At 53.7% G+C, this 10,796-nt stretch overlaps 1 long non-coding RNA gene across 1 annotated transcript; it reads left to right on the plus strand.

The window, feature by feature from the left end:
• The first annotated feature begins 2,512 nt into the window (after positions 1-2,512).
• On the plus strand, positions 2,513-9,438 carry LOC141258344 (uncharacterized). The gene is made up of 2 exons (XR_012318294.1): positions 2,513-2,741; positions 8,604-9,438. It is a non-coding gene; the product is annotated as an uncharacterized lncRNA (long non-coding RNA).
• Positions 9,439-10,796: the final 1,358 nt, after the last annotated feature.

The raw sequence follows: 10,796 nt of genomic DNA on the forward strand, positions 1-10,796 counted from the left end.
TTATAAGGGGGGGGACAGCCTGCACGGAGCATTATAAGGGGGGGCACAGCCTGTATGGGCATTATGTGGGGGTAACAGCCTGCATGGAGCATTATAAGGGGGGGACAGCCTGTATGGGGCATTATATGGGGGGTAACAGCCTGCATGGAGCATTATAAGGGGGGGGGACAGCCAGTATGGGGCATTATGTGGGGGGTAACAGCCTGCATGCAGCATTATATGGGGGCCAGTATCCTGTATGGAGAGTTGTAAGGGGACCAGTATCCTGTATGGAGCATTATATGGGGGCCAGTATCCTGTATGGAGCTTTATAAGGGGACCTGTATCCTGTATGGAGCGTTATATGGGGGCCAGTATTCCGTATGGAGCCTTATATGGGGGCCAGTATTCCGTATGGAGCCTTATATGGGGGCCAGTATTCCGTATGGGGCCTTATATGGAGGCCAGTATTCCGTATGGGGCCTTATATGGGGGGCAGTATTCCGTATGGGGCCTTATATGGGGGGCAGTATTCCGTATGGGGCCTTATATGGGGGGCAGTATTCCGTATGGGGCCTTATATGGGGGCCAGTATTCCGTATGGGGCCTTATATGGGGGGCAGTATTCCATATGGGGCCTTATAATGGGGCCAGTATTCCGTATGGGGCCTTATAATGGGGCCAGTATTCCGTATGGGGCCTTATATGGGGGCCAGTATTCTGTGTGGAGCGATTCGCTGGTTTGTGAGCTATTGTGGAATTTACAATAGATATCGCTCATGTAATGTAAGAAGTGAAGTCTTTGCATTGTACTATATATATATATATATATATTTCTCTGCTGTATCTGTGCATCATGAATCATGAATTGTGGTATGTGTTATAGGGGCCCACTGAGACTCTTTCGCCCGGGGCCCAGAAAAACCTGGAGCCAGCCCTGGGGAACTGAAACCTATTTGTATTAGGCAGGAATTAGTGGCGCGATGGATGATACAGCGCTATGGTGTAAATCAGGGTTCCCCAACTCCAGTCCTCAAGGCCCACCAACAGGTCATGTTTTCAGGATTTCCTTAGTATTACACAGGTGATAATTGCATCACCTGCACAGGAATAATTCCATCACCTGTGCAATACTAAGGAAATCCTGAAAACATGACCTGTTGGTGGGCCTTGAGGACTGGAGTTGGGGAACCCTGGTGTAAATCAATAGGAGTGTATAGGATCGGCAGCGGGGCGGGGGGGGGGGGTACGGGAAGAGAATTCACACATTAAAGGGGTAAAGACTACTGAAATTAAAGGTGATTCGTTATATGACGGGATGTAATAAATGATACAGTTCCCCTATATACTGTCTAGATCAATTCCTAAAAGTTTTCAAGATCTCTGTTTTCCGTCAGTGAATAGGAACCTTGTTTCCTGTCCAGTCATGTGATGGTCACACAGGTGAGAGGCCGAGCTGTGATAACTGTACTGTGACGAGCCCCGCACCTGTCCAGCACCTGACCAGACAGGGCACAAAGGGGTTAAACAAGCCCCCACCGACATCCATCTCTGGGCAGGAAGGGGACACGTGATGTATGGATATCCTCCCTCTACCTGCAATCATGTCTTAGTAGAACTACAGATCCCATCAATTATATAAAGAACTACAGATCCCAGCAATCGTATAAAGTTATAGAACTACAGATCCCAGCAATCGTACAGAGAACTACAGATCCCAGCAATCATACAGATACAGAACTACAAATCCCAGCAATTATTTGGCTGTAGAACTACAGATCCCAGCAAACCCTGTCACTTTAAGGCTTGTGAAACTACAACTCCCAGCATGTCCTTTCCTGACAACCATGCTGTGAATTGTAGTTTCGCCCCACAGATGCCAGTAGCTCAGCTGTGGGACCCGTGTGAGGCACATGCCCAGTGCCAGCCACAAAGCAGGGAGCATAGTGGTAGGGGGTCTCTGGGGGTCTTGTCATCCTCTTGTACAGTAGCCGCAGGCTATGGGGCAGTGGGTGAGTCAGAGCCCCGCCTCCATCTCCGGGTGCAGTGTCAGTGTGCAGTGCGGGGGGCGCAGCTGTCAGTTTCCGGGTGTCAGGCGGATCCAGGACACAATACTCTTCTCCACCTGCAGGAGTCCAGACTTCAATCAACTGTGCTTATGTGGGAGGAGCCCAGTCACAAAGCATCATGGGCTTGTGAACCCGGCTCTGAGTCTCCTCCTCGACTCCTCCCAGTCCACAGTCAGGAAGAAGCTGAGCTGCTGAAAAGCAATAAAGCAGGGGAAAAAAATCTGGCTCTGTGACTCAGCTCCCAGTGGTGAGCCGGCTCCCGTCGTTCACATCAAAGAGCCGGCTGTTTGTATCGCGTATGACACATCACTAGTCACTACCAAACAAAGGCCAGCCCATCAAAGGCCGGCCAATCCGAGGCCAGCCCATCAGAGGCCGACCAATCACAGGCCAGCTGCTGCCGGCCAATCAGAGACCAGCAGCTGGCAGGTGACGTCACCGTACACGCGACTGGGCGCATGGTAGTGACGTCATACGCCCCGTCGCTATGAAACTGGAGTCAGGGTAGCGTCTAGATTGGAGTTGATCTCTTGAGGGGAAGGAGTGATTTCATTGAATCATGACGTCACCGGAAGGGGCGGGGCTTTCTCAGTCCAGTGGACGCTATTCCAGCTGCAGTAGTGCACGCATTGTGCTGGGACGGGAGGATGGTGATGAGGAGCTCGTGTTCAGCGTTGTGCTGTGAGGACTGAGGTGGGGAGAACTGACCATGTGAATAAATGCTGTGTGAGGGGCATCTAGTGGGTGGTGTGAGAGGGCATCCAGGGGGCCGGTGTGAGGGGGTATTTGGCATGTAGAGGAGCATCCAGGGGGCTGTGTTTGTGGTGTGAGGGGCATGGAGTATGTAGAGGGGCATCCAGTGGGTTGTGTGGCAGGTGTGAGGGGCAAGGGGTATGTAGAGGGGCATCCAGTGGGCTGCGTGGGTGGTGTGAGTAGGCATGGGATATGTAGAGGGGCATCAAGGGGGCTGCTTGACTGGTGTGAGAGGGCTTCCAGGGGGCTGGTGTGAGGGGGTATGGGGCATGTAGAGGGGCATCCAGGGGGCTGTGTTCGTGGTGTGAGGGGCATGGGGTATGTAGAGGGGCATCCAGTGGGTTGTGTGGCTGGTGTGAGGGGCATGGGGTATGTAGAGGGGCATCCAGGGGGCTGTGTGGCTGGTGTGAGGGGCATGGGGTAAGTAGAGGGGCATCTAGGGGGCTGTGTGGCTGGTGTGAGGGGCATGGGGTATGTAGAGGGGCATCCAGGGGGCTGTGTGGCTGGTGTGAGGGGCATGGGGTAAGTAGAGGGGCATCTAGGGGGCTATGTGGCTGGTGTGAGGGGCATGGGGTATGTAGAGGGGCATCCCGGATGCTGGTGTGAGTGGCATGGGGTATGTAGAGGGGTATCCAGGGGGCTGGTGTGAGGGGCATGGGGTATGTAGAGGGACATCAAGGGGGCTGTGTGGCTGCTGTATGTATGGGATATGTAGAAGGGTATCCAGGAGGCTGAGTGGCTGGTGTGAGGAGGCATGGGTTATGCAGAGGGGCATCCAGGGGCTGGTGTGAGGAGGCATGGGGTATGTAGAGTGGCATTCAGGGGTCTCTGTGGCTGGTTTGAGGAGCATGGGGTATGTAGACGAGCATCCAGGGGTCTGTGTGGCTGGTGTGAGGGGCATGGGATATGTAGAGGGGCATCCAGGGGGCTGTGTGGCTGGTGTGAGGGGCATGGGGTATGTAGAGGGGCATCCAGGGAGCTGATGTGAGGGGCATGGGGTATGTAGCGAGACATCCAGGGGGGCTGCGTGGCTGGTGTGAGGGGCATGGAGTATGTAGAGGGGCATCCAGGGGACTAGTGTGAGGGAGCATGGGGTATGTAGAGGGGCATCCAGGGGGCTGTGTGGGTGGTGTGAGGGGGCATGGGGTATGTAGAGGGGCATCCAGGAGGCTGCGTGGCTGGTGTGAGGGGGTATGTAGAGGGGCATCCAGGTGGCTGGTTTTAGGGGGCATGGGGTATGTAGAGGGGCATCCAGGGGCTGTGTGGGTGGTGTGAAGGGGCATAGGGTATGAGGACGGGCATCCAGGGGGCTGTGTGGCTGGTGTGAGGGTCATGGGGTATGTTTAAGGGTATCCAGTAGACCGTGGCTGGTGTGAGGGGGCATGGGGTATGAAGAGGGGCATCCAGAGGGCTGGTGTGAGGGGGCATGGGGTATGTAGAGGGGCATCCAGGGGGCTGTGTGGCTGGTGTGAGGGGCATGGGGTATGTAGAGGGGCATCCAGGGGGGCTGTGTGGCTGGTGTGAGGGGCATGAGGTATGTCGAAGGGTATCCAGGAGACTGCGTGGCTGGTGTGAGGGGGCATGGGGTATGAAGAGGGGAATCCAGAGGGCTGGTGTGAGGGGCATGGGGTATGTAGAAGGGCATCCAGGGGGCTATGTGGCTGATGTGAGGGACATGAGGTATGTAGAGGGGCATCCAGGGGGCTGTGTGGCTGGTGTGAGGGGCATGGGGTATGTAGAGGGGCATCCAGGGGGGCTGTGTGGCTGGTGTGAGGGGCATGAGGTATGTAGAGGGACATCCAGGGGGCTCTGTGGCTGGTGTGAGGGGCATGGGGTATGTAGAGGGGCATCCAGGGGGCTCTGTGGCTGGTGAGAGGTGCATGGGGTATGTAGAAGAGTATCCAGGAGACTGCGTGGCTGGTGTGAGGGGCATGTTGTATGTAGAGGGGCATACAGGGGTTGGTGTGAGGAGGCATGGGATATGTAGAGGGGCATCCAGGGGGTTTGTAGAGGGGCATCCAGGGGGCTGTGTGGCTGGTGTGGGTGGCATGGGGTATGTAGAAGGGCATCCCGGAGGCTGGTGTGAGTGGCAGGGGGTATGTAGAGGGACATCCAGGGGGCTGTGTGGCTGGTGTGAGTAGGCATGGGATATGTAGAGGAGTATCCAGGAGTCTGCATGGCCTGTGTGAGGAGGCATGGGGTATGTAGTGGGGCATCCTGGGGCTGGTATGAGGAGGCATGGGGTATGTAGAGGGGCATCCAGGGGGCTGTGTGGTTGTTGTGAGGGGCATGGGGTATGTAGAGGGGCATCCAGGGGACTGGTGTGAGGGGGCATGGGGTATGCAGAAGTGCATCCAGGGGGCTGTGTGGCAGGTGTGAGGAGGCATGGGGTATGTAGACGGGCATCCAGGGGACTTGTGTGAGTGGCATGGGGTATGTCGAAGGGTATCCAGTAGACTGCGTGGCTGGTGTGAGGGGGCATGGGGTATGAAGAGGGGCATCCAGAGGGCTGGTGTGAGGGGGCATGGGGCATGTGGAGGGGCATCCAGGGGACATGGGGTATGTCGAAGGGTATCCAGTAGACTGCGTGGCTGGTGTGAGGGGGCATGGGGTATGAAGAGGGGCATCCAGAGGGCTGGTGTGAGGTTCATGGGATATGTAGAGGGGCATCCAGGGGGCTGTGTGACTGGTGTGAGGGGCATGGGGTATGTAGAGGGGCATCCAGGGGGCTGTGTGGCTGGTGTGAGGGGCATGGGGTATGTAGAGGGGCATCCAGGGGGCTCTTTGGCTGGTGTGAGGGGCATGGGGTATGTAGATGGGCATCCAGGGGGCTGTGTGGCTGGTGTGAGGGGCATGGGGTATGTAGAGGGGCATCCAGGGGGCTCTTTGGCTGGTGTGATGGGCACGGGGTAAGTAGACGGGCATCCAGGGGGCTCTGTGGCTGGTGAGAGGGGCATGGGGTATGTAGAAGGGTATCCAGGACAATGCGTGGCTGGTGTGAGGGGCATGGTGTATGTAGAGGGGCATCCAGGGATTGGTGTGAGGAGGCATGGGGTATGTAGAGGGGCATCCAGGGGGCTGTGTGGCTGGTGTGAGGGGCATGGGGTATGTAGAGGGGATCCCGGGGGCTGGTGTGAGTGGCATGGAGTATGTAGAGGGGCATCCAGGGGGCTGTGTGGCTGGTGTGAGTAGGCATGGGATATGTAGAGGGGTATCCAGGAGGCTGCATGGCTGGTGTGAGGGGGTGTGTAGAGGTGCATCCAGGTGGCTGGTTTTATGGGGCATGGGGTATGTAGAGGTGCATCCAGGGGGCTGTGTGGGTGGTTTGTGGGGGCATAGGGTATGTAGAGGGGCATCCAGGAGGCTGCGTGGCTGGTGTGAGGGGCATGGGGTATGTAGTCTGGCATCCAGGGGGCTGTGTGGCTGGTGTGAGGGGCATGGGGTATGTAGAAGGGTATTCAGGAGACTGCGTGGCTGGTGAGGGGGCATGGGGTATGTAGAGGGGTATCCAGGGGTTAGTGTGAGGAGGCATGGGGTATGTAGAGGGGCATCCAGGGGGCTGTGTGGCTGGTGTGAGTGGCATGGGGTATGTAGAGGGACATCCAGGGGGCTGTGTGGCTGGTGTGAGTAGGCATGGGATATGTAGAGGGGCATCCAGGGGGCTGTGTGGTTGGTGTGAGGGGCATGGGGTATGTAGAGGGGCATCCAGGGGACTAGTGTGAGGGGGCATGGGGTATGTAGATGGGCATCCAGGGGGCTATGTGGGTGGTGGGAGGGGGCATGGGGTATGTAGAGGGGCATCCAGGAGGCTGCATGGCTGGTGTGAGGGGGTGTGTAGAGGGGCATCCAGGTCCCTGGTTTTAGGGGGCATGGGGTTTGTAGAGTTGCATCCAGGGGGCTGTGTGTGTGGTTTGAGGGGCATGATGTATGTACCATCCAGGTGTTTTTTTGAGGAGGCATGGGGTATGTAGAGGGGCATCCAGAGGGCTTCGTGGCTAGTATGAGGGGCATGAGGTATGTAGAGAGGTATCCAGGGGGCTGTGTGGCTGGTGTGAGGAGGCATGGGATATGTAGAGGGGCATCCAGGGGTCTGTGTGGCTGGTGTGAGGAGGCATGGGGTATGTAGAGGGGCATCCAGGGGGCATTTTGGCTGGTATGAGGGGCATGGGGTATGTAGAGGGGTATCCACGGGGCTGTGTGGCTGGAGTGAGGAGGCATGGGATATGTAGAGGGGCATCCAGGGGACTGGTGTGAGGGGGCATGGGGTATGTAGAAGGGCATCAATGGGGCTGTGTGGCTGGTGTGAGGAGACATGGGGTATATGTAGACGGGCATCCAGGGGGCTGGTGTGAGTGGCATGGGGTATGTTGAAGGGTATCCAGTAGACTGCGTGGCTGGTGTGAGGGGGCATGTGGTATGCAGAGGTGCATCCAGGGGCATCCAGGGGGCTGTGTGGCTGGTGTGAGGGGCATGGGGTATGTAGAGGGGCATCCAGGGGGCTCTTTGACTGGTGTGATGGGCATGGGGTAAGTAGAGGGGCATCCAGGGGGCTCTGTGGCTGGTGAGAGGGGCATGGGGTATGTAGAAGGGTATCCAGGAGACTGCGTGACTGGTGTGAGGGGCATGGTGTATGTAGAGGGGCATCCAGGGGGCTGTGTGGCTGGTGTGAGGGGCATGGGGTATGTAGAGGGGCATCCAGGGGGTATGTAGAGGGAGATCCAGGGGGCTGTGTGGCTGGTGTGAGTAGGCATGGGGTATGGTAAGGGGCATCCAGGGGGCTGTGTGGCTGGTGTGAGGGGCATGGGGTATGTAGAGGGGCATCCAGGGGACTAGTGTGAGGGGGCATGGGGTATGTAGAAGGGCATCCAGGGGGCTGTGTGGGTGGTGGGAGGGGGCATGGGGTATGTAGAGGGGCATCCAGGAGGCTGTGTGGCTCGTGTGTAGAGGGGCATCCAGGTGGCTGGTTTTAGGGGGCATGGGGTTTGTAGAGTTGCATCCAGGGGGCTGTGTGGGTGGTTTGAGGGGGCATAGGGTATGTAGAGGGGCATCCAGGAGGCTGCGTGGCTGGTGTGAGGGGCATGGTGTATGTATAGGGCCATCCAGGGGTTGGTGTGAGGAGGCATGGGGTATGTAGAGGGGCATCCAGAGGGCTTCATGGCTGGTATGAGGGGCATGGAGTATGTAGAGGGGTATCCAGGGGGCTGTGTGGCTGGTGTGAGGAGGCATGGGATATGTAGAGGGGTATCCAGGGGGCTGTGTGGCTGGTGTGAGGGGGCATGGACTTTTTAGAGGGGCATCCAGGAGACTGCATGGCTGGTGTGAGGGGGCATGGGGTATGTAGAGGGGCATCCAGGGGTCTGCGTGGCTGGTGTGAGGGGGCATGGGGAATGTAGAAGGGCATCTAGGGTGCTGTGTGGCTGGTGTGAGGGGCTTGGGGTATGTAGAGGGGCATCCAGGGGGCTGGTGGCATGGGGTATGAGGACGGTGGCTGACACAACCTCCTTAAATACGATAGCACGCCATTTTAAAATCTGTCATGGGAGAAATCCTAAAACATTTATGGTACATGGTATTGATGTCATCCATAGTGGCATTAGGGGTGGAAATGTAAAAAAAACTTTTGGCTCAAAGGGAAATCAAATGGATAGTGGAACTGGGAACAATGACTCCAAATGGCCTTAATAAGACCCTGAACTTCACCCCATTTCTTTAATCGATATATTCTTTGTGGTATTTTTAAACAATTGTATGTTTTGATTTTAATTTGTTTTCTTTGTCATTTGTAACTTTCTCCCTCCATAGTCTATATGTACCATCTATATGGATCACCTACATATGGTTAATCAATATGAGGATATTACGAGCAACAACCAATTGGACCAAGACAATTGATTTTCGTACTGACAGAATCGTGTTGCAATTATAGGAAAATGATACTGCTTACTCTAACACATTTTTGCATTATTAAGTAGTTGCATTACTATACTTGTCTAAATGCGTTGCTGTGTTGTTCTCTTTGGCGAGCGCGTGGGTGCTGTGCCTCCCCTTGCCTCTGCGTCATGCACGGCATCTGCATGGTGTCTGCTCATGTTGGGGGGCCGTGGCAACGTGTCCTGGTTCCCTGTCATGCGTGGTTCACCTTGATGGCCGTGCATGACGCATCTAGCTCGGGCGGTTCAGCACGCATGTGCTGATGGTCCAGGAGATGATTGGTCCGTTCCGGTCACGTGACCGCAGGCCCTAAAGTATATTTAAACAGACATGGAAGGTCCTATTAAACAATCCCCCCGAGGAAGCCATAGGATATACCACGTGAAACACGCATTGGGGTCTTTGTTTATTCTGGGTGCTGATCTAATATGGGTAAGAGTGCAATATAATTCTTTAGCATTTTTTCATAGGGCACTATAGGCCATATGGCACATATCCATAGTGATGAAATATGCCATCATTTTGTACCGGTGCATAAATGACCTGAATACGAGCACTTCTTGCACTTTGTCCCAATAGATATGTAACATCTGTTATTATGTTGTATATGTGTCACCCAGTTTGGTTGTCTGTGTGTCGTCCTTTTTAATCATGTATGTCTTTTCTGTATATTGTTCGCAATAAAGTTTTTTGATTCTTTGCCATATACTCCGTATTTGGTTCGTTTTTGCTATATAACAGCAGAAACAAGTCCGGGGGCGCCTCCTGCCAGAGAAAATACAGAAATAGTCCTTGGATGAGTTCAATGGATCCAGCAGATGAGGGACACAACACAGTCCCACGTGGCAGCTTCTATCAATCCACACACGCCACGAGGATCTGGCTGCAGCCTGAGACCCTCCAGCGTCGGGAGGCACCACGCAACTGACTGGGCCAAACATGAGTCTATTGTTCTGTCTACTGGGATCAGCCCCTGGATGGGGGAAGGGTTCACACCCTCTAGATGCAACAAGAGATGTTGACCTAGGCCGGATTACATTACAGTCCATGAACACAGCCCGGGGGAGGGACACGCTGTTAAGTCATATTGGATAAAACATAAGTTGCTGAGGTTAGGACCACCAGGGACCCCAATGTTACTTAGGAAAGACTATGTCCATGTTTAATAAAATAATTTCCACGTATGCTTAGCACAGGTCTGTCCATCCATTTATGGATTCTGTATGGGACTAATAAAAATAGGCCATCACAGCACTCGGCTGTCATTTATCTACATAAATGCATACAAAATATTAACTACTCGAGCTAAATTGCTGCATTGTCACCTTAAAGAACTATACACCTGATTAATGTCTTGATGAGAGGGCGGGGGTGAAGGACGCAGCTCCTGATTCATTAAGAGACATATTCATCAGAAGCGTCTGACGGCGCCTCCATGCTATGCCACTTACTGGAGTAGGATTTGTAGCGACCACCGCTGCTCATCATGAAGTTGCCAAACAGCAGTCATCACAACCCTGCCCACTTACCCATAAAAATGGCATTAGAAAGCAAAAAGTTGCAACATTTTTACATAGCCTTCAGTTGCATCCAAATTATACGATTGAGCATTTTATAACAGAATCCTGGAGTAAAAACTATGATGAATAGGGTCCTGTGGGTTTTGTTCTGTTTAAGCTGAGTTGATGCAGGTCTGTGCTATGACGTCAATTCAAGTTAAGAAACCCTTTTATCTACAGGTGCATCTCACTAAATTAGAATATCATCAAAAAGTTACTTTATTTCAGTTCTTCAATACAAAAAGTGAAACTCATATATTATATAGAGTCATTACAAACAGAGTGATCTATTTCACGTGTTTATTTCTGTTAATGTTGATAATTATGGCTTACAGCCAATGAAAACGCAATAGTCATTATCTCAGTAAATTAGAATACTTTATAACAGCTTGAAAAATTATTTTAAAACCTGAAATGTCCTACTGAAATGTATGTACAGTAAATGCACTCAATACTTGGTCGGGGCTCCTTTTGCATCAATTACTGCATCAATGCGGCGTGGCAT

This window comes from Phyllobates terribilis, unplaced genomic scaffold, assembly GCF_046119375.1.
Source record: "Phyllobates terribilis strain yellow unplaced genomic scaffold, ASM4611937v1 Scaffold_3__8_contigs__length_932513732, whole genome shotgun sequence".
NCBI classification, from domain to species: Eukaryota; Metazoa; Chordata; class Amphibia; order Anura; family Dendrobatidae; genus Phyllobates; species Phyllobates terribilis.